Genomic DNA, 23,742 nt, shown 5'->3' with positions numbered 1-23,742 from the left:
TTATTACATTTATTATATTGTTAATGTTTGTAAAACATCGCGACATGCAAATGTATATTCTTGTTAGAGTTTTTAATGCAAGTATAAAAACAATTGTGTTTTATAAATTAATGGATCCCTACAAATGTGAAGTATTTAATGGGTTTATTGTCTTTTGTCGTATTAACCCAGCCATTGTGGATGCACAAGCCAGTGCACTCTTAGTGCTGGTCCCAAGCCCGAGTAAATGGGGAGGGTTGCGTTAGGAAGGGCATCCAGTGTACTGGTTCAGGGTGAAGGTTGGACTGCATCAAGGATCGACCCTGAGCCCTTTCCTGTTTGCAGTGGTGATGGACGAGGTCAGACAGGAGTCTCCCTGGACTATGATGTTTGCGGATGATATTGTGATTTGTGGTGAGAGTAGTGAGCAGGTTGAGAAGAGCCTGGAGAGGTAGAGATATGCGCTAGAGAGAAGATGGTAAGATGAAGATGGCAAGATGGCAAGATGAATCAGCAAGATGGCGCCGCGGATGGCAGCCTCGGCACGACTCTCTCTAGTACTCTCTTTCTTTTTGTTTATTGTCTGTGTGTTTAGTTACCCTACCCTAATAACTTACACTAAAGAAGAATTGCTTAACATCGGGGAGTTCACTCCAGACACTTTTTCAACAATTTTTACAAACCCGGAAAGTTATTTGGAGATCTTAGTTGGAGCTGCAGCCACTCTCTATGGCACATGGAGGAGACACCGGCGGGGGAAGCGCGCCGGCGCGCTAGTGAAGCTGCGACAGAGGGGATTTAGAACTGCGCTCCCGTCGATTCACCTGGCGAACCTCCGCTCACTGCCGAACAAAATGGACGAACTAACTCTTCTTAACGGAACAAACAAAGATTTTGCATGCTCCGCTGCTCTCTGTTTTACTGAAACTTGGCTCAGTCGCTCAATCCCGGACAGCGGATTACTTCTCTCGGCTTTCACTTACACCGAGCGGATCGCGAACGGAGCTATCGGGCAAAACGAAAGGCGGCGGAATCTGCTTCTACATTAACGAACGTTGGTGTACAGATGTCACAGTGCTGGATAAATACTGCAGCCCAAACTTGGAATCACTGGTAATAAACTGTAAACCGTTTTACTCACATGGAATTTTCCTCATTCATTCTGACCGGAGTTTACATCCCACCTCAGGCCAACGTGAATGATGCACTGCAAAACCTGGCAAACCAAATATCCGGCTTGGAGCAAAAACATCCGGATTCTCTTTTTATTATCCTTGGAGACTTTAACAGAGCAAAACTAACAGTAGAACTTCCAAAATACAGGCAACATATTAACTGTCCGACAAGAGGGAAAAACACACTGGATCATTGCTACACCGTTCTTAAGGACTCGTATCGCTCTGTACCCGGGCAGCTTTAGGGAACTCTGATCACTGCTTGGTTCATCTTATTCCAACATACAGGCAGAAACTAAAATCTGTTAAGCCTGTAGTCAAAACAGTGAAGAGATGGACCAGTGAGGCAAAGCAGGAACTACAAGACTGCTTTGAGTGCACTGATTGGAGTGTCTTTGAGGCTGGAACTGACAGCCTGGATGAGCTGACTGACACTGTGACATCCTACATCAGTTTTTGTGAAGACATGTGTGTGCCAACCAAAACCTTCTGCAAGTTCAGTAACAACAAGCCATGGTTCACAGCCAAACTGAAAAAACTTCGACATGCCAAGGAAGATGCATACAGAGGGAGGACAAAGCTCTGTACAAGCAGGCCAGGAACCAACTGACAAAGGAGATCAGAATAGCCAAAAGAAGTTACTCTGAAAAGCTGAAAAGCAGGTTTTCAGCTAACGACCCTGCATCAGTGTGGAAAGGCCTGCAAAATATCACAAACTACAGGAGACCACCCCTCCCCACTGAAGCAAACAAAGACCTGGCTGACGACCTTAACACCTTCTACTGCAGGTTTGAGGACAATATCTTCACACCTCTCATCCAACCCAGCCCAATGTCTGCCCCCATCACACCTCTGGATTTCTCTTACAACTCCTTCCAGCACTCAAGTTGCGCTCACGATTTGTGAAAAGGATGTGTATCGGCTCTTTCAGAGACAGAAGACAAGGAAGGCTCCCGGCCCAGACGGTGTCTCCCCCTCCTGTCTCAAAGCATGTGCTGACCAACTGGCTCCCATTTTCACCTCTATCTTCAACAGATCACTGGAGTTGTGTGAGGTCCCCTCCTGCTTTAAACTCTCCACAATCATCCCAGTCCCCAAGAAACCCTCCATTACTGGACTGAATGACTACAGGCCTGTCGCTCTGACATCTGTCGTCATGAAGACCTTTGAAAAGCTGGTATTGGCCCATCTAAAGAAGGTGACAGAACAGCTGCTGGATCCCCTACAGTTTGCATACCGAGCAAACAGATCGGTGGATGACGCAGTCAACATGGGGCTAAACTACATTCTGCAACACCTTGACTGCCCGGATTTTGTTTGTTGACTTTAGTTCGGCTTTCAATACAATAATTCCGGGAATCCTCCACTCCAAACTCCTAAACCTTACTATACCCCTGCCATCTGTCAATGGATCACCAGCTTCCTGACAGGCAGGAAACAACAGGTGAGACTGGGAGGTGTTACCTCCGGTATTCAGACAGTCAGCACTGGTGCTCCTCAGGGGTGTGTCCTTTCCCCACTGCTATTCTCCCTTTATACGAATGACTGCATATCAAGTGACCCAACTGTCAAACTCCTGAAATTTGCAGATGACACCACGCTCATTGGACTAATCCAAGATGGTGACGAGTCTGCATATAAGCAGGAGGTGAAGCAGCTGGTGCTATGGTGCAGTCAGAACAACCTTGAGCTAAACACACTCAAAACTGTGGAGATGATAGTGGACTTTAGGAAACATCCTTCAACACTACTCCCCCTCACAATATCCAACATTCCTGTGTCACCTGTGGAGAACTTCAAGTTTCTGGGCACTACCATTTCCCAAGACCTGAAATGAAATGAATCAAACATAAACTCAATTCTGAAAAAGGCCCAGCAGAGGATGTACTTTCTAAGGCAATTAAGGAAGTACAGTCTGCCACAGGAGCTGTTGATGCAGTTCTACACTGCAGTCATTGAATCTGTCCTGTGCTCATCAATCACCATCTGGTTTGGAGCAGCAACAAAACAGGACAGAAACAGACTGCAGAAAACTGTTAAAACAGCTGAAAAAATCATTGGTGCCCCCCTGCCCACTCTCCAGGACTCTCCATACGAGAACCAGAAACCGGGCAGGAAAAATCATTAATGACCCTTCACACCCTGGACACAACATCTTCCAGCTCCTCCCTTCTGGCAGGCGCTACAGAACTTTGTTCACTAAGACTGCCAGACACAGGAACAGTTTCTTTCCCCAAGCAATCACCCTCACTAACAACTGACTATAATTATATTCCCTGCTCATATCTATGAGTACTGCACAGAACTGTCACAGAACTGTCACTCATCACATTATCTGTATATGTTGCACACACTATTGCTTCTATATACTGTACAAAGTTTTATAGTAACCTCTCTCATCATACCTGACACACAATACTGTCATTTGCACTACCATGCACTCCCAAACTTTATGTACATTACTGGTCTGTATCCCTATTTATTACCCACACTGTCTATACTGTCTCATATTGTCTGTAATACAGCTTATTGTCTGTATTGTCTTGTATAGTCTGTTTTTGTCTTGTTGAGTCTGTTTTGTCATGTATAGGTTTTTATTTATGTCTGTACTTTTGAGAGTAACAAACAGCTGGAACCAAATTCCTTGTGTGTGTCAACACAATTGGCCAATAAACCTGATTCTGATGAAAGTTAGTAGGAGTAAGACAGAGTACATGTGTGTAAATGAGAGGGAGGGCAGTGAAGTGGTGCGGTTGCAGGGAGAAGAGCTGGAGAAGGTGGAGGAGTTCAGGTACCTGGGGTCAACAGTGCAAAGTAATGGAGAGTGTGTTAGAGAAGTAAAGAAAAAAGTGCAGGCAGGGTGGAGTGGGTGGAGAAGAGTGACAGGAGTGATTTGTGATAGTAGGGTATCTGCAAGAATGAAAGGGAAAGTTTATAGGACTGTGGTGAGACCTGCGATGTTGTATGGATTAGAGACAGTGGCATTGAGTAAAAGACAAGAGGTGGAGCTGGAGGTAGCAGAACTAAAGATGTTAAGGTTTTCGTTGGGAGTGATGAGGATGGACAAGATTAGAAATGAGTTTATTATAGGGACAGTGCATGTAGGATGTTTTGGTGACAAGGTAAGGGAGGCGAGATTGAGATGGTTTGGACATGTGCAGAGGAGGGACATGAATTATATTGGTAGAAGAATGCTGAGGATGGAGCCACTAGGGTGGTTTGGAGACGGATGATCCGCTGTGGCGATCCCTAATGGGAGCAGCCGAAAGAAGAAGATTGTCTTTTGTCGTATTGCTGTTGTGTTCGACATAGATTATAGTATAAGACTCGGTGTAATGCGCTTAAAACTCTTCTTTTACAGTGGGCATGATACAAGTTGCAATCAATTTTTGCCCATCGCCCATGATGCAACAACAGGCCATCCAGTTAGATATTTAATATTTTAGATTACTGTCAATAGCTGCTGCTGTTACACAGAATAGCCTGATCGTGGTGATGAAGCACATAAAACGAATTTCACTCTAGCATTAAACAAGTCTTAAGTCGTAAGCAGCACTAAGGAATAGGTCAAAATGCAATACTGGTCCAGGCCTTTTGGTTACATGAACAATAAATCTTTATCACAAGAACACCAATATTTTTTTATGCAAGTTAAACCTGAATTATTTTTTAGGAATTTACATGATGGATTTCAAAAAAGAAAAAAAAATACTGGTATTTCTGCTGATTAATCAACAGACCTAGACCAGTGTAGTGTTTTGACCCATATACTGGTAATATTCTATAAATATTTTTTTGTAGATATGTTGTACATCATATTTGCCTGTACACCATAGCATAACATACATTGGTCAGCAATAGGCACAAACACATATACAGCTTATTTACTGGGGTTTCTGGTTTCAGTGCTCAGCATGCAATGTAAAATTAGCAAATTTGCCCAATCTTCTCAAGATGTTCTTCTAAAACACACAAGACTGCGACATGGAGGACGAGTAAATTGGAATTGTTTTTATGACAACTGTGTTTGCACCTTTAAAACCTGAAGTGCACTCAAATCACATTTTACAAGAATACACAACAAAAGCAGAAAACATGTAAGTCAAATGTTAATTAATAAAATAAATTGTTAAACTGAGTTGTTGAAATGTGAATATAATGTCTTACCATGTCATTTTTATTTAATTTGTTTTGTTGTTGATTGTGTGTTTATTTTTCATCTTCTCAGATTCTTTATTGTGCCATTTTAATTTTTCATTGATTGCAGTGTATTTTGTAAGGTACGTATTGACAGTGTTACATTGTTGAAAGGTAGGCAGACCATACAGTGTTAAACTTCTATGTTTTAATGTTTTATTTTATAAGTTTATTGGTGTTTTAATGTTTTAAGCATCTAAGGAATAGAGTCAAAGCCTTTACACGTTAAAAGGTTAAAAGTGAATCTTCAATTATCTTCTTTTTTTATTAATTGACATTTTTCCAGGATTTTTATTTTGACTTTCTTTTTTTTTTCTGTTAGAAGGTATGGCTATTGTTTGACCTTGTTTGTATTCAAGACATTCAAGATAATAAACAAACAAAACTTAGTCTGCAGTTATAGTTTTATTTTATAACATTGTGTAAATGCTAACAAAACATCTTTGTCCATAAAACTCATAGAAAAATGTTCACATAATTTATTGGGACACATTGGAAAATAATTACAAGTACAGTGGAACCCGGTTATGTCGATGTCCTAGGGCAGGGGTGGCCAACCAGTCAGAGACCGAGAGCCACATTTTTTCCTGTGTTACCGCAAAGAGCCGCCACATACACACGGGCACACATGAACATCACCCATCTCTTCCTCTTACACACACACACACACGCACACGCGCACACACACACACACACACAGATTTATTGTAAATGTCACACACCAACATAATGACAGAAATGGACTCCTACAGTTCTAAGACCACAGGACAGTCATTTTCAACAATGAACATTGTGTGCACTGTCTCACACACAAACTCTCAGTTCAACCAAGTCCACAAACAAAAATATAATAATTTACAATAGCGTTTTTCTTTTACTATGCATGTTACTTAGTGGGACTTTTGGCATTCCTTGCCTTGAACAATCCCCTTCAAATCTGCCTCGTATTCCGTTGTTGCCACTCGAAGCAATTCTTTCACATGGGTGTCCGTCAGAACAGATCGATGCTTTGTGGGGGTTTTTTTATGTGCGTGTTCACTTCGCTTGAGTTCAATACGGTATTTTCGTCAAATGCGCATGTGCGTGAGATGAATATACCGCGGGGGTGGGCAATTAATTTTTTACAAGGGGCCACATGAGAAACCTGAATTGTGTCAGAGGGCCACACCAACGATAATATTTTAGGGATGCACCGAAATGAAAATTCAATTCAAAAGGCAATGAAATCCATAATTTTTTGTGTTATGCCTTTTGCCTCGGCACCATCACTGGAAAACTTTCCTGCCTTTCCAAAAACGTCCTCTACAGACAGAGTGCGCATGCTCGGATTGACTACTTTTCTGTGCCGCGTTCTTCTCATATTTAGAATGGAAATCGGGATGTTTGGATTTCAGGTGATAAATTAAACCCGACTTGGAGAAACTCTTTGCAGATACACCCCCGCTTGAAATTTCAGCATTGCATTTTTTGCAAATCGCTATCCGCACACCGCAGACATGTTGGCTCTTATCCAGATAACCGTTTGCTGTGCTTTTTTATTGCGTCATTACAATTGTGTTTCTGCCGTGTTGTTTTGGTGATTTTGGTATTTCGGCCGAAAATTTTCGGTGCATCCCTGCAATTTATGATTGGCCTCACGCGGGACGGACAGGGACATACAAAGAGCCGGATGTGGCCTGCAGGCCGTAGTTTGCCCAGGTCTGATATACCACAAAATGTCTCAGTAGGGGCAAGCTCATTTAAGTCTTAAAATACCGTATTGTACTCAAGCAAAGCGAACACGCACATTAAAAAACAAACACAAACTTCGATATGAACGTAAGAGCCGCATGAAACCAGCCAAAGAGCCGCATGGGGCTCTTTGTCCTAGGGGGTCGCCAAAAAGCATCGAGGTAACCGATGATCGAGATAAAAGAAAATCAAAATGGCGACAATATATTAACCTGCTTGAAATTTCTTTATGTACATGATGTGCGTTGATAAATGAGAATGTGCATGCACGTGTTTTTGAAGGGTTTTTTACACAACAGCGTTGCCGCAATTTGTTTGATGAAGGCATGCTATAAAAATACATACATACATACATGTTTATCTGTCAGGAATCCACCTGCCATGCCCCCTTCGGCGCCCCCTTCAGCGTGTCAGGTGCTTTCTCGGCCGCTTTCTCTGAAACTCTCGGCTTCTATCGCGCACATATGGTGCTCGTTTATTAACATCATCATCAGCTCCTATTTAAACTTTCACACTCTCACCGTCCGTTATTGTTGGTATATGTTGGTTCACGGCGGTCGTTGTTATCGCTCATGTGTATCCCGGTACGTGCCTTCCCACCGGCACTCTCTCAACGGCTGCGCTTTTCTTTCCAAAGCGCATCGCGGATTCCCCCTCCCCCCCCGGATCCTGCCGTTGTTCATTCTATGATTTTGGATGGTCATCACACGTTCCGCGCCGCCAAGCTTTCGCCTCCCGTTCATTGCATAACATTTAACAACAAAAGTAGGGATGCACCGAAATAAAAACCGAAAAAGGAGGAAAGCAAGGCCGAAAACCGAAAAAAACGAAACACCGAAATAAATTATTATTATTACCATTGCATTTATGTCTATGACTGTGTACTAACCTTACTAAAATCAAGGCATTTCAATTGCATAAATTAATATTAAAGTTTCAAAGAATTAATCAATTACAAATTATTAAAATATTTATTTATAGCACATTGCAACAATGCACAGGATAAAATAAATTAAAATTTAGTCTTAAATGTTTAACTTTAATGCACTCATGTGTACAATAAATAATAATGTACAGGCCCTCTGGCATGCTGAAAGGTTGTACAATTAAATATGTTATTTCATAAAAACAAAGTGCATTTAGAACAAGTGCAACTGCTTAAAGATAACAATACAACAACATCACTGGGAAACTTCCTGTCTTTTCAAAAACGTCCACCACAGACAGAGTGCGCATGCTCGGAGGGGTTTTGCTTTTCTGTGCGTTTGCGTTCCTCTGATATTCAGCATAGCGATCGGATGTTTGGATTTCAAATTAAACCCGACGTGGAGAAAGTTTTTGCAGACGAAATTTCGGCATTACATGTTTTGCAAATCGCTATCCGTGGGTCTTTCTCAGATATACTGAAATACGTCCACACAACAGACATGTTGTTTTAGACATGCACGTGCAGGCAGCGGTTTCTGTTTGCGTCATCACAACAAACTGTTTCGGCCGTGTTTTTTCAAAGTCTTTCGGCCGAAAACCGAAAATGCACTTTTAGGCCATTTTCGGCCGAAGATTTTCGGTGGCCAAATATTCAGTGCATCCCTAAACAAAAGGCATATGTGCACTAACTAACAGCAGAGATTCACCAGTATACAATTCAACACTTGTAGCATCTGTAAGACTTGATTTTTCCTACACTTCCGCGAGTTCTTCTGCGGCTGCACCGAGATAACCGACGTTAAATGGCAAATATTTCCCCCCTTGTGCTTGAGATATTAGGGTTCAGCGACATAACCGATAAAAAATCCACTTCAAAAACGTCGACTTAATAGGGTTGTCGAGGTAACTGAGGGCGAGATAACCGGGTTCCACTGTAATTTTAACTAGAAAAACTGTTGGATGAACAAAAAAGATTTGGGTTGAATGAACAACTTGGTCCAAAGTTGAGTAAACTCAAAAAAGCTGTGCAGCAAGTTGCCTTGAAATTTTAAGTTAAGTCAACTTTTCATTTTTTACAGTGTATGCATTTCTATTGTAAATGTTCAAAACAAAATGTTTATGCAATACTGGGCAAAAGAGGTAAAAATTGTAGAGGGAACACGGTGGACGCATACAGAAGAAAATAATGGCACAGTAATTAAATAAGTGTATATATATATATATATATATATATATATATATATATATATATATATATATATAATAGGAAAGGATTTTTTTTTGTATGCATATCACTTAACACATAAAGGTATTGAAAAGACTTTTGGCTCTTGAAAAGACATGAATTGCTTTATTTTAAAGGTTGTTATAAAAGGTATTTTTTTTTATAACTTTGACATCAGATTTAAAGTCAACTCTGGGCTTAGTTAAATAAGTGTTTTGACTTTGGTCTTGGTAAAGTAATGTTTAGCATGGTATACATTTAAAGCAAGCCTAAAGCGTAGTTTACTTAGTAAACTAGTTTTTTCTTAAGAGAGTACAGTAAAACCCCGTTGAAAAAGCATCATTCTTTCGTGAATATTGCTCGTATGTTCGAACTAGTTTTCCCCATAAGAATTAATGTAAAAGTGATTTAATCCGTTCCAAAACCTCATTCGATCACTTATTTCTGCACTTTAAAAGTATTTGTAGGCTATTTTAACAAACAAACACCGCACCGCAAATTACCATATGGTAAACATAATTTAACACTCACCCATATGGTAGTGGTTGAGAGTGTGAGATGCACACCACGCTCGTAATGTTCGACTTTTCCTTCTTGGTTTCAATGGTAATTCTATTTACTTTCGTTTCCCAGCACCATCACTGATTTCTAGTGAAATAAAAATATAACACTAAAAAAAGTTAAGTATTTGCTGCTCTGAACAACGAGAGCGACTGAGCGACACGAATTTCGAAGACATGAGCAAACCCACGCTGCCAGTTCCCCGCTTTCGGCTGAGGGTAGCATCAGTCACTTAGTTCATCTTGTGTCGCTCGGTCACTCATATCTTCGTTTGCTCGTACTATTAGTTGCTCGTACAATAGGGTTTTACTGTACTGGTATTTATTCATTCACTAAATTGTCATTGAAGCAGAAAGGTTTTACAACACAAAAGTCACAATCATGCCTTCAGGTTTCCATATGGCACCAGGGATTATGTGTTCTCTTAAGGCATGTCTAAACCTGCATTTTTCAACTTCATCGAGGAATTCAATGACCTATATTTTTAGTTTTTACTGTAGAGCCTATATTAAAATAGGCAAATTTTACAGTTTGGCCCATACTATTTAAAGATTGCACTAAAAATACAAATATTCAAAATATATATTTGAATTAGTGTATTAATTCTGGTTATGACCCAAGTTATGACAGCCTGACATTCAATCTAATTATTCAATCTTTCTATTCAATTTACATTCAATCTAATTATTTTTGCTTTGAGCCAGTGTTCATCAGATAAACCTTAGGTCCATGATGAGAAACAATAATTAAGCTATTATTGTAGCAGCCCCTGGCACCGACAAATGAACAGAGTCTCTCCATACGGGTGTAGATAATTTATTGTGACATATCTTCGGTTCACAAGTCGTACTCTTCGACATGAACCATCATCACCACCACCGTGAAACTTAAATTAAAGAAAGAAAAATACACATTAAAAAAACAAAAATGTAAACAAATGACATACACTTGTTAAAAGAGTTTAAACAAAACAGAGTGATAAGAGCACATAGGGTATTGATATCCAGATTTCACAGATAACAAAAACATACATTGCTACACTTTACCAAGGGTGCAAAACATCTCAAACTTTGCTAACTCGAACAATCCAGTTCAAAAATAAAGGGTTACAAAAATGGGATCGACGCTACTGCAAAAAACACATGCACAGACAAAAACCAACCGCTAACAAAAAAAACAAAAAAAAAAACATGCCATGGACATGCACATGAAAAAAATTCCTCCGCTCACTCTCATCACAAACACAGGTTCCGCCCGCAAACACGCAACCCTGCAACATGAACAACAACGGTCCAAGCGAACAACAACCCCAAGGCCACTTACACTTCCACCAAATCAACAAACAGAAAATCATGCATGATTTGTTGTCAATACCAAGTGGCTACATGTAAAGTAAGGTCCAAAATAGGATATAAAAAAAAAATATATATATATATATATATATATATATATATATATATATATATATATATATATATATATATATACACACACACACACACACACAGTGGAACCTCGGAGCTCGCAACCTCGCATGCTCGCGACTTTCATTCCGACCGGCGACTGTCATTCAGATCGGCTCGTGAGCAACCGCGAGCTGCTCAAAACGCTAGTTTTAACATTTCTAATCAAGGTTTATCTCATTAAAATTGTCTAAAAAATGCTTTAAAACTATTTTATTATGTATGGAGTAAAATAGTGTTATTTACTCATTTAAATCGATTTCGTATAGTGTTCTTTGGGTTTTTACTGGGTTGGAAGGGGCGTATCAAAAGGTCGCGAAAATTCCAAGGTTCCACTGTGTGTGTGTGTGTGTGTGTGTGTGTGTGTATATATATATATATATATATATATATATATATATATATATATATATATATATATATATATATATAAAATATATATAAAATATATAAAATAGGCAGTGATAAGACTAACATGTCTGATGCAAGTGTACTTTAAGTTGACAAGCAATTATTAACTTTCTATTAGAAGAAGCTAATACCAACCATTGGATTAGTCGTTGAATGACTGAGGGCTTGGAATGATGGTAATTTTTTTACGGGAATCTTGCGCTCTGCAACTTGTACTTTCACTCAACGGACTAAACCATCAATTCCTTCCGTGGTCTCAACCACTCTTCCAAGAAAAATGTATTCAGCAGCTACCCTTTCTTCCACCGGCTCCAGAATTGTTCAACCATGTATTGCACTCAACTTTTTGCAGCATACATATCCTCTTTCACAAACCTTCCAGTAAGGGGGTAAGGCAGCCTTGGATTTTATCAGGATAAGATGATTTGGAGTCAGGGGTTCTAGTGACATGGGTTCATTGATTACATAAAAATGCAATGGACGGCTGTATTGTAACATTTATATTTTATATGAACAATGCACAGGTGCATCCTAATAAATTAGAATATAATTTAATATAATTCTTTTAAACAAAAAGTTACTCGTATATTATATAGCTTCATCACACATACTGATATATTTCAAGCGTTTATTTCTTTTATTTTATATATATATATAATGTATAATTAGGGATGCACCGAATATTCGGCCACTGAAAATTTTCGGCCGAAAATGGCCCAAAAATGCATGAAACAGTTTGTTGTGATGACGCAAACAGAAACCGCGCCCTGCACGTGCTTGTCTGCGGTGTGGACGTATTTCAGTATATCTTGGAAAAAGACCCACGATTAGCGATTTGCAAATCGGGGGGGGCGTCTGCAAAAACTTTTTCCACGTCGGGTTTAATTTATCACCTGAAATCCAAACATCCCGATTGCTATGCTGAATATGAAAATAACACGGCACAGAAAAGCAAAACCCCTTTGAGCACGCGCACTCCATCTGTGGCGGACGTTTTTGAAAAGGCAAGGAAGTTTCCCAGTGATAGTGTCATGGCAAAGGTCATTACACAAAAAATTATGGAATCCATTGCCTTAGATGATCAGCCATTCTCTGTCGTAGAAGATGTGGGGATTCGTAGGCTGATCGAGCACATTGAGCCCCGTTATGCCATGCCGAGCAGACAACATTTTTCAGAGGTGTGTTTACCTGAGCTGTTTAATGTTGTTGCAACTTATGTCCATTGGACCTGATAAAATACCGTGGACCACTACCAGCAGATGACATGACTCCCCGAACCACCACTGAATGTGCAAACTTTACACAGAACCTCAAGAGTCTTGGATTCTGTGCCTCTCCTCTCTTCCTTCAGACTCTGTGACCTTAATTTACAAATGAAATGCAAAACTTTCTTTCCTTTCATCTGAAATTTTTTTTTTCAGAAAACAAAGCAGAAAATATACAATAAGGGTTAGGGTAGGGGTTATATTGTAATAAACTTGTCTCTCTAATTAACGCATTCTCCTTAATTACCAGGCAGAATATATTTACTGTATTTTTTTTACTGGAAGGAACCACTGACGATGGTTTACAATAGAGAGTAGCTTACTGAATATAAAGCAAAAAAAACAAGGATAAAATCTCCTGCTTAAATGTTGAATAATAGTGTTTAAAGATAAAAAAATCAATAACAAATGAAAAAAACAAACAAACAAACAATACAGCGTCTATTGCAGGGGTGGCCAACCAGTCAGAGACCGAGAGCCACATTTTTTTACTGTGTTACCGCAAAGAGCCACATCATACACATGGCACACATGAACATCACCCATCCCTTCCTCTTACACACACACATACCTCTGCTCAGCCAGATTTTTTGTAAATGTCACACACCAACATAATGACAGAAATTGACTCCTACAGTTCTAAGACCACAGGACAGTCATTTTCAACAATGAACATTGTATGGACTGTCTCACACACACAAACTCTTAGTTTAACCAAGTCCACAAACAAAAATATAATTATTTACAATAGTGTTTTTCTTTTACTATGCATGTTACTTAGTGGGACTTTTGGCATTCCTTGCCTTGAACAATCCCCTTCAAATCTGCCTCGTATTCCGTTGTTGCCACTCGAAACAATTCTTTCACATGGGTGTCAGTCAGAACAGATCGATGCTTTGATTTCACGTGTTTCAGGGTAGAAAACACAGATTTTGTGGGGTTTTTTTATGTGCGTATTCACTTCGCTTGAGTGCAATATGTTATTTTTGTCAAACGCGCATGTGCGTGAGATGAATATACCGCAAGGGTGGGCAATTAATTTTTACAAGGGGCCACATGAGAAACCTGAATTGTGTCAGAGGGCCACACCAACGATAATATTTTAGGGATGCACCGAAATAAAAATTAAATTCAAAAGGCAATGAAATCCATAATTTTTTGTGTTATGCCTTTTGCCTCGGCACCATCACTGGAAAACGTTCCTGCCTTTTCAAAAACGTCCTCTACAGACGAAATGCGCATGCTCGGGTTGACTTTACTTTTCTGCGCCGCGTTCTTCTCATATTTAGAATGGCAATCGGCACGTTTGGATTTCAGGTGATAAATTAAACCCGACTTGGAGAAACTCTTTGCAGATACACCCCTCTTGAAATGTCAGCATTGCATGTTTTGCAATGCTGACATGTTGGCTCTTATCCAGATAACCATGTGCTGTGCTTTTTTATTGCGTCATTACAATTGTGTTTCTGCCGTGTTGTTTCAGTGATTTGGGTATTTCGGCCATAAATTATTTGGTGCATCCCTGTAATTTATGATTGGCCTCACGCAGGCCGGACAGGGACATACAAAGAGCCAGATGTGGCCCGCAGGCCGTAGTTTGCCCAGGTCTGATATACCGCAAAGTTTCCCAGTAGAGGCAAGCTCATTTTAATCTTAAAAATACCGTATTGAACTCAAGCGAAGCGAACACGCACATTAAAAAACAAACAAACACAAACTTCGATATGAACGTAAGAGTCGCATGAAACCAGTCAAAGAGCAGCATGCGGCTCGCGAGCTGCAGGTTGGCCACCTCTGGTCTATGGTATCCAGTGGCGGAGGCACCAAAAATACTTAGAATGTTGTCCTCATTGACACGAAAAAAGAGGGAAATTCATGTCTATGAACACGAATCTATAGATTCAATTTTGTGAGTATATCACCAAATGACTTGAGACTGGGCTGGAATAAATGTATATGTGTATGTAAGTATATATTATATATACATACATACATACACACACACACATACGTGTGTGTATATATATATATATATATATATATATATATATATATACATATATATATATATATATATATATATATATATATATATATATATACATACATACATACACACACACACACACACACACACACACACACACACACACACACACACACCCAGGCCTATAATTATAAACTAACTACATGGGTCATGTGCTTAATTTACAAAGTTATTTTAAAAATATTAAGCCAAGTTAACCATTTGTTCAGTTCCCATATTTGGGTAACGTTATTCTGCTGAAGAAAAAAAACAATAGGAACCGTCACAGAGATTATAATGGTTTCCATTATATACTATTAGGAACCGTTAGCTTTTACCAATAAAACAAGTATAACATGAATTTTTGTGGTGTGTTTTGGGCATTATTTCTGAAGGATCACATACCAGTAGAGACCCACAGACCCTAATAGTTTTCATTACAACCAATACAATTTCCATTAACCTTATAACCATTATATTTATAATTATAACATGAATTTATAAAATGTAAAGAATTTGTAATTTTTTTTTTTATTAATACATAATTGACCATAATCAAGTTTATTTTTAGTCAGATATCAGTAACATTTACAGAGATAAGGTGGATTTTCACATAAGTATACCATCAAACTACTGCTATGTGCACATTTTTATTTTTGTGTGTTTTAGGAGGAGGTGCCATTCATTCGCCAGTGGTGGTGCATTCAGCTAATGGAAAAGTTTTGTCTAGAAGGGTATGATAGGTTCTACTGAAATAATTTCAATGTCTTGGCTGTTGTAAGTCACTGTGGGTAAAGTAAAACTAGAATTTTTTTTCAGAATTTCAAAATCCACCACCACCAAACTGTTGCCGAAGCAGAAGAGTTGTAGTTGAAACGGACATTAATAGATAAAAAATAAATACTTTCATGGTCATATCCAACAGTTGAATGCCTGCCATTATTGTGCCATTATAATTTGTATATTTTATTTACAACTTGAGTCTTCACCAGGTGCAGCAGCCAACTATTTTGAGAGACCTGTAAACAGTGTGGAACTGGGTACACAGTCACAAAGACTTATTACGTGAGGAGGTGACAGAGCCTGCTTTTCTACTAATAAGCAATGATGACCAAAAAATGCCCTCAAAAGAGTCCTATGTGATGAATTCCCTGAGGCAAAGAATTACTTTATGTTTATTTTTGAATGTCAAGAGGACATGGAAACATTTTTGTCCTACTTCATTAGTAAAAAGGCTTGAAGCTCAATGCCATGTTCCTCCATTGTGAGTGAGTGAGTGAGTAAACAAATTCATTTATGAATAAATCAGTTTAATAAATCAACTTTATCCTGTGTTTTTGTAATCCATATTTCTTAAATACAGACATTTGTTCAAATATGCTGCAATAAGAAGAACAGTTCAGCAGAACATATCTTTAGAAAATGAAATATTACATGTAAACAAACACACACATTCCCCAATGTAAACTATATAGTTGAATTGTATTACATTTTCTTATACTTTTATTGTAATTAATTATATTTTGTGCCACATATTAACCTTAAAATGGTATCCGTATTTTTCGGACTATAAGCCGCTACTTTTTTTTTCCCACGTTTTGAACCCCGCGGCTTAAACAACGAAGCGGCTAATTTATTGATTTTTCCTGGGTTTTTCTCGGTTTCACAAACTTTAAGCCAAAAAACTTAACGACATAACATTAGACCAATGAAATTTTCAAACGAAAACGAAAAAACGCACCTCACCTGTGTTCTAAACTGCACGGCATTGGGAGAAAAACTTTCACCAGTGTTGATTTTTAAACGGACGACGATGCCAAAAGATAAACTCCAGAGAGAAATACAGTAGTTGTGAAAGGAAGGAGGAAGACAGTGAAGGGAGAGCTCACTAAAACTCGAGTTGCAACAGAAATCATATAAGCACAGACAGGTTTCCAAAACGCGTGCTTTTTTATTTTTTTTGGCAACAGCGTTATGGGTTAGCCATAGACACTTAGAAATGAGCATCAGAAAATAATGAGCACATAATCCTCAGTCTCCACACACACACACACACACACACACACACACACACACACACACACACACACACACACACACACACACACACACACACACACAGGCAGTAATACCGGGAGAATGCAGTGACGTGCTATTCCCAAAATGCCGCTCTACTCTTAAAGGAGCCACAACATATTTCACACGTTACCCTGTGTAACAGACACTCTCTTTCGGTAAAGCCTGTGTAAAGTTCATTAGTTTCAGTGTAGCGGCTTATTTATGTTAAAAATTTAAATATTTGTAAAATTCAGTGGCTTATATAACGGTGCGCTTTATAGTCCGGAAATTAGGGTATAATAGTATAATAGTCCGGAAATTAGGGTATAATTTTAATTAAAAACGTATAACAAATGTATTTGCTGAATTTGTAGTACACAACAACATGCATAAAAAAATGCACTACTTATACATTTATTGCAATAACGAGTCACAAACACATCCACTGCTGCTAATCCTGGTTTATTATAAAAGATAAGGCTCCATTGAACAACATGCCGTAAAGCATTTGTGCTCCAACCAAACAATAGTGTTGTAATTTTGATGGTTATTTTTTGTTTACACCGAACTTCGGATGGTGTTTGTCTGTATATATTTCCAAATAACTTTGCATAAAATAAAGACGTCTTGCTTGTAAAAAAAAAGTATGGCTGGTAGAATATAGTGTTACAAAACAAATGACTACACACAAAAAAACAAAACAAAACAAAAAAAAATAAAAGAGGCAGAATCTCGTGTTGAGTCTCCTCTATAGGCAGGTGTCTCTTCTGAATCATTTCAAACATTTTATTTCCAGCCAGTAGCATTATGGAACCAAAATGATTGATGGATAATGTAGCCAATAAGTGTGAGATTCTAACAATATTTGGGATGATTTTATTCCCAACGTGGGTGAATTAGTTTTATTACTCTTTAGAAACTCTAACAGAGGAGCACGTGCACAGTGACACCAGGAAGTGATGCAGCTCTCAATTTGGCACAAACAGCTTGTTTTCATTTCATGCTAACTGGACTTTGTTTACAGTCCAGAGGGGCGGAGCAACAACAGAGAATTGGAGATCTACCTAGAGATGCTATTTGACATCTGTAAGTTAAAATATATTTCCCTTCACAATTTTATATGATTTTATAGGGTTTATTGCCAGTTTGTTTTTATAAGAGAAATGCTTGAAAAGTGTGTGTGTGTGTGTGTGTGTGTGTGTGTGTGTGTGCGTGTATTTGTATTTGTATTTGTATTGTTGGGATTGAAATGGCCGCACATCAACATGAATGGCTATGACTGTAAAGCAATAGCTTGTCTGGCTACCTGGCCATCAATATGAGTGCCAAATCAATATCAATAGCCAAACATGTATAACAAAAGCCTTTAATGGTCAGAAAACATTGACGTGATTATTTAGATGATTTTAAATAATTAATAGCACTAAATAAAACTACATTTGTTGTTAAAAAAATAAACAAAACAGAACTGTCTATAAGAGAAAAGCAAGCCTTTTAGAAACTGTGAAATTAGCAAAAAAATTATCAGGGTAAACATTGAACAAAAATGAATAGCCAATACAAAAATTGGTCCTGAAAAACAAAAACTGCTAGTGCACTAAACATCAGACTACAGGTCAACAAAAACAGCTAATAACATTGCTAAACACATTGCTAAAGCTATCAAGAAATAAACAAAACACCAAATCACTAACACAACTTCAAAAATGTCTACAGGGGTGAAGCTAATAAAAGCCAAGTTCGAAGGAGCTTTTGAAACAGAAGTCCTGATTAGAATTCAATTCGCAAAATATCAGCCACAAAAATTCTGAAATCAAGATCAATCTCTACCAAAGCAATGGAAAAAAAAAAGGATCTGCTCATAATCCTCATCATACAAGCAATGAGCAATTTTTGTTTTACCTTAGCAAAGTTAATCAAGAAAATCATGAAGATCAAGAAGATGCTGGCCCTGCGAGAATCCCAAGTCATCTAGAGATGTACCAGTGCCAGTTGTATCCCACTTAATAAGGGTTTTGGACATTGAACTTTGAGGATAAACAACCATTGGGTCAATATTTAAAAATTCTACATATACTGTTTCTCAACGATTGAACATTAAAAGGCTCTCGTATGAAGGAGGTGGTGTTGAATCTATAATTATCTCAGATACTGAGCTAATTTATGAGTTGCCTTAGCAGCACATGGTTTTACAATTCCATCTGACTGTAAAGGCCTCTAGAAAGTACTTAATCGCATAATCACACGCTCATGATATTTCTCACTCACACATGTTTGTAATGTTTTAATGATTTATAATCACACCCAAATGTTAATAGGTTCCCCATGTGAGTCTGGTTTCTCTCAAGCAGGGCTGATAGCAGGGGTGGGCGACACAGTCAAAGTTTCATTTCAGCCCAACAAAAAATAGAATTCATCACTCGCCTCACACTACTTTTTAGTTTGTATACTTTTCTCAGTTTGTGATTACTGTGCATCAGCTTACCAATGCTTGTTTAACCTAATTACATTTTATTACACTTTATTCAACTGCCGTTAAGACGTGTATGATGTACCTTTTTAAACCTATAAGCAAGCCTGGTGCTGCATGTGTCTGTAGTGAAGCTGCTGTTAGGAAATCGGCTAATTTCAGTTTATTCTCCACTAGCTCCACTACTACTCAGTCCTCAACAGGTGCCCTAAAGCAGACCCATCCCCTGGCTGTTTCAGCCCCTGTTCAGGCGGTTAGCGATTTCAATAACGAAGTGCAATCACAGCCAATATTAGCTAATTACCAAAAGCATGCCGCCCATTTAATCCTTCCTGGTAGTGCACACAGCCATGGCTGGAGACCTGAGAACTGGTGTCCTCAGCATCTTGCGAGAATTTAGAGATATTGGCCCATGAGAAATTCACAACAAATAGACATGGATGAATAGACATGGATGAATTTGTATGGATTTCTGCCTGCTGTAACCATGGGAATGGTCAGCCAAGCTGTCATCTGTACTTATCTTCTTGGACCTTTCCGCAGCATTTGACATAGTCAACCACAAGACACTTTTGTCAACCCTCAAGAGCCTCGGTATCCACAGAACAGCATGGGAATGGTTTGCCTCCTACCTGGAAGGTAGCTCATACCAGGTAACATGGAGGGGATCCACATCTGCCCCGTGCAGACTTATCACTGGTGTCCCACAAGGCTCGATACTTGGTCCCCTCCTTTTCTCTCTCTATACTCACTCAACTGGTGAAGTCATATCCTCACATGGGTTTTCTTAACACTGCTATGAGGATGACACTCAACTTCTCTTTTCTTTCCCTCCATCGGATACCACAGCTTCCGCTCGGATCTCGGCATGCTTAACAGACATATCTTCGTGGATGAGTGCTCACCAACTAAAACTCAACCTAAGCAAAACAGAACTGCTGGTCATCCCACGTGATTCATCTCCAGGTCAAGATCTCCAAATAACACTTCATGTTTTTCTGCTCTCCCCTTCAGCCACTGCTCGTAACCTTGGGGTAACTATGTGTCCATAGTTACCCCAAGGAATCACTAATGAGGCTCTTTCTTGTCGATTTCTTCTTTACAACATCCGAAGGATTCGACCATTTCTGTCCACACAGGCTGCCCAGGTGCTTGTTCAGTCTCTTGTCATTTCAAGACTCGACTACTGCAACTCTCTGCTGGCAGGTCTTCCCCTGAATGCTATTCGTCCACTGCAAATGATCCAAAACGCAGCTGCACGGCTTGTGTTCAATCAGCCCAAGTTCTCCCACACCACCCCACTGCTGTGCTTCCTTCACTGACTTCCAGTAGCTGCACGTCTCAGATTCAAAACACTGATGCTTGCCTACAAGGCCAAAAATGGACCAGCGCCATCTTACCTCAGTGACCTCATCACATCTCGCATTGCACCACGCTGTCTAAGATCCTTCAGCACTGCTCGACTGGAACCACCCTCTCTCAGAATGAGAGGTAAGTACACGTCAAGGCTCTTCTCTGTTCTGGCACTGAGGTGGTGGAATGAACTTCCCCTAGATGTCTGGACAGCAGAGTTCCTGACTATCTTTAAGTGACGATTGAAGACCTACCTCTCCCTGAAATACTTAAATTAGCAATTTCTAAGTTTGTAGAATTCAAGAGTTATATTTATATTAAGTTTGTAATCTTTTGTACCCGTGTAGATTTATTTATTACAAGAGACTCAAAGCACTTTTGTATGTCGCTCTGGATAAGGGTGTCTGCTAAATGCCGTAAATGTAAATGTAAATCAAGAAAAAATGTAAATGTATACTTTGCTCTGTTTATCAGCATTCATCAAAACATACAGAGGTGCAGCTGGAGTGCTAACAGGGACAGCAAAATGGCAGAAATAAAGAAGGAAATTTATGAAATAACATGATTAAAAAAACCTAAAAGGTCTTAATTTAGTGGGGGACCCATAGTGAGATGAACATTCTTTATAATAAAATAAAGTTAAGGTTTGTTAAATAAAAGCAGGCCAAAGCTGCTTGAAGAAGAATTTTTAATGAATCACTTTCTATTAGTTAAATATAAAATTAAATTTATAGTCTTATACGTTGAAACATTTAACAACGATTTTCAACATTAATAGAGGTCATGGGAGTGTTTTTTGGACGATTTTACAACACTTTTCTAAATTCGAAATGTTTTTTTCTCCATAGCAATAACAAAAGCTCAATTCTCTCAATAAGCACAAAAAAAAAGAATACCAAAATTATTTTCCTCAGACTTGAGTCTCTTCCAGCAACTTCACTGTGGCTGACATTAACCAGATAGAGACCTGAACATTTTTGTAGCTGACATCCATTAAAAACCCAACATTTGCACATATTTAACTCATACTACATTTGAAATTAATAATTAATGGCATTAATAAACAAATAAATGTGCAGTTAGCTTAATGGAGTGGTTTCCAATGGATGAGCAGCTACATCTAAGCCTTAATTCACTAAGATTGGAGTCTGATGCAGTTGGCTGCCTGGTGGGCAGGTCTGTAATTTGTGGATGCCAGGGGAACATTTCCTGAATTACTGCATTGTGCCAAATATAAGTGGCAGGGAGGAGCTGGGTCAGAATTCTTCACGGCTCGCTTTTATTCGACATTTGATTTAACCACAGGTTATTGGCAGATCCCCTTGACTTCAATGTCTCATGAAAAACCATTTTTCCACTCCGTTCAGTTTACACCAATTTATCTTACTTCCTTTTGGCTTGTTTGGGGCCCCAGTGACGTTTAAACGCCTCATGGACCCGATTCTTCAACCACACAACTACTTTGATGACAATCGTCTATAGTAATGACGCAACAGCATTTGTAACACCTTAGAACGGTCCTTAGAACCTTGAGGTGGGCAGGACTCACAGCAAACCCAAAGAAATGTTCAATTGGGAGAGTGGAAGTATGGTATCCAAATTTTCACATGGGCCATGGGCAGATGTGTCCCCAAATTGAGGGATTGAGGAATTGTGCCTGGGGCTGGCTATTATTGGAAGTTTGTCCCTAATAATTCGGACGTCACCAGCCCGCTGACTGATCACTAGAAAGGGAGCGTCAGATCTAGTCCGTGGTCGAGCACCGGTTTGTGTATGGATGGTGAGGCCAGTGGAGTCAAGTGGTAAGAATCACACACCTGTTAGGAATTTCTCTAATCAGTGATTTCGTTTGCAGTGAATGGGGGAAAGCATAAGAGTGAGAGAAGGGTGCCTCGAGAGAGACACACAGACACGTGTGCATGAGTTTTTAGTGAAGGAATTCAATAAAGGAACCTGGTTCTGTCTCATTTTGTGCATTATATGTTTACCACTATAGATCTGAATCATACAAAGTAATATTGCAAGTAAATACACATTTGCTATTCTTTTTTCAAGTATACACATGAGGATAAACTGAAACACTGAGGATCATCACAAAAGGTGGCTCTCGGGTACACATTTGAATTGTTTCAATACAACAACTTGTGGTTGTGAAAAAGTTGATTCAATTGGTGTTCTGATTTTCTTTAAGTAAAGAATGTTGAGTGAACTCACTAATGTATATATAACAAATGTTTTCCTTTAAAAATAATAATAACATTTGTTTTGTTTTTTAATTTCAAGCAGAATATACATAAAAATTGTGATGCAAAAATGATGCAGATCATTTTTACCAGTGTACTTCCCAATAACCTATTAATCAACCAAAAGTTATTTTAAAGGGATACTTGAAAAAAAAAAAACTAAAAATTAAAATTAAAAACACCATGTAAAATAGTACTGAAAATTTTTTTTTTTTTTAATGTAAAATAAAAACGAACCATGTAAATGTGCTAAATGAAATAAATATGAATTTTTTAATTATACAGTGGTACCTTGACCTACGAGTGAATTAATGTACGAGTTTTCCGAGGTACGAGCGGTCACAATTTTTTTTTTGCTTTGTTACGCGAGCTGGGAGATGACAGACATAGTAGTAGACACAGCACATTGCTAGTGGTAGATGGAGTGTTATGTTTGTAAGTTTGTATGTTTTATTTTATTACTAGTGTTGCCTTGTTTGTTCACTATTACACTACTGTATATATTGCATCTGACACCTGTGTTGCTTAGTTTTGTAACGTGAACCAACACTTTTGTACATTTCAACATTGTTTCTCTCTGTCTCTCCCTCTCTCTGGCTCAACATGCTGCAGAAGTACCAGTGATTCTGTCCCTTTTATCTTCTCAGACCTGCACAAT

At 38.8% G+C, this 23,742-nt stretch overlaps 1 protein-coding gene across 2 annotated transcripts in view; it reads right to left on the bottom strand.

Annotated features, from left to right (window-relative positions):
* skib (v-ski avian sarcoma viral oncogene homolog b) overlaps positions 1-23,742 on the bottom strand; it is a 94,271-nt gene that overhangs the window by 19,572 nt on the left and 50,957 nt on the right. The window lies entirely within an intron of this gene.

This window comes from Silurus meridionalis, chromosome 19, assembly GCF_014805685.1.
Source record: "Silurus meridionalis isolate SWU-2019-XX chromosome 19, ASM1480568v1, whole genome shotgun sequence".
NCBI lineage: Eukaryota > Metazoa > Chordata > Actinopteri > Siluriformes > Siluridae > Silurus > Silurus meridionalis.
Note: the sequence above shows the minus strand (reverse complement) of the source record. Positions and strands in the feature narration are given on the sequence as shown.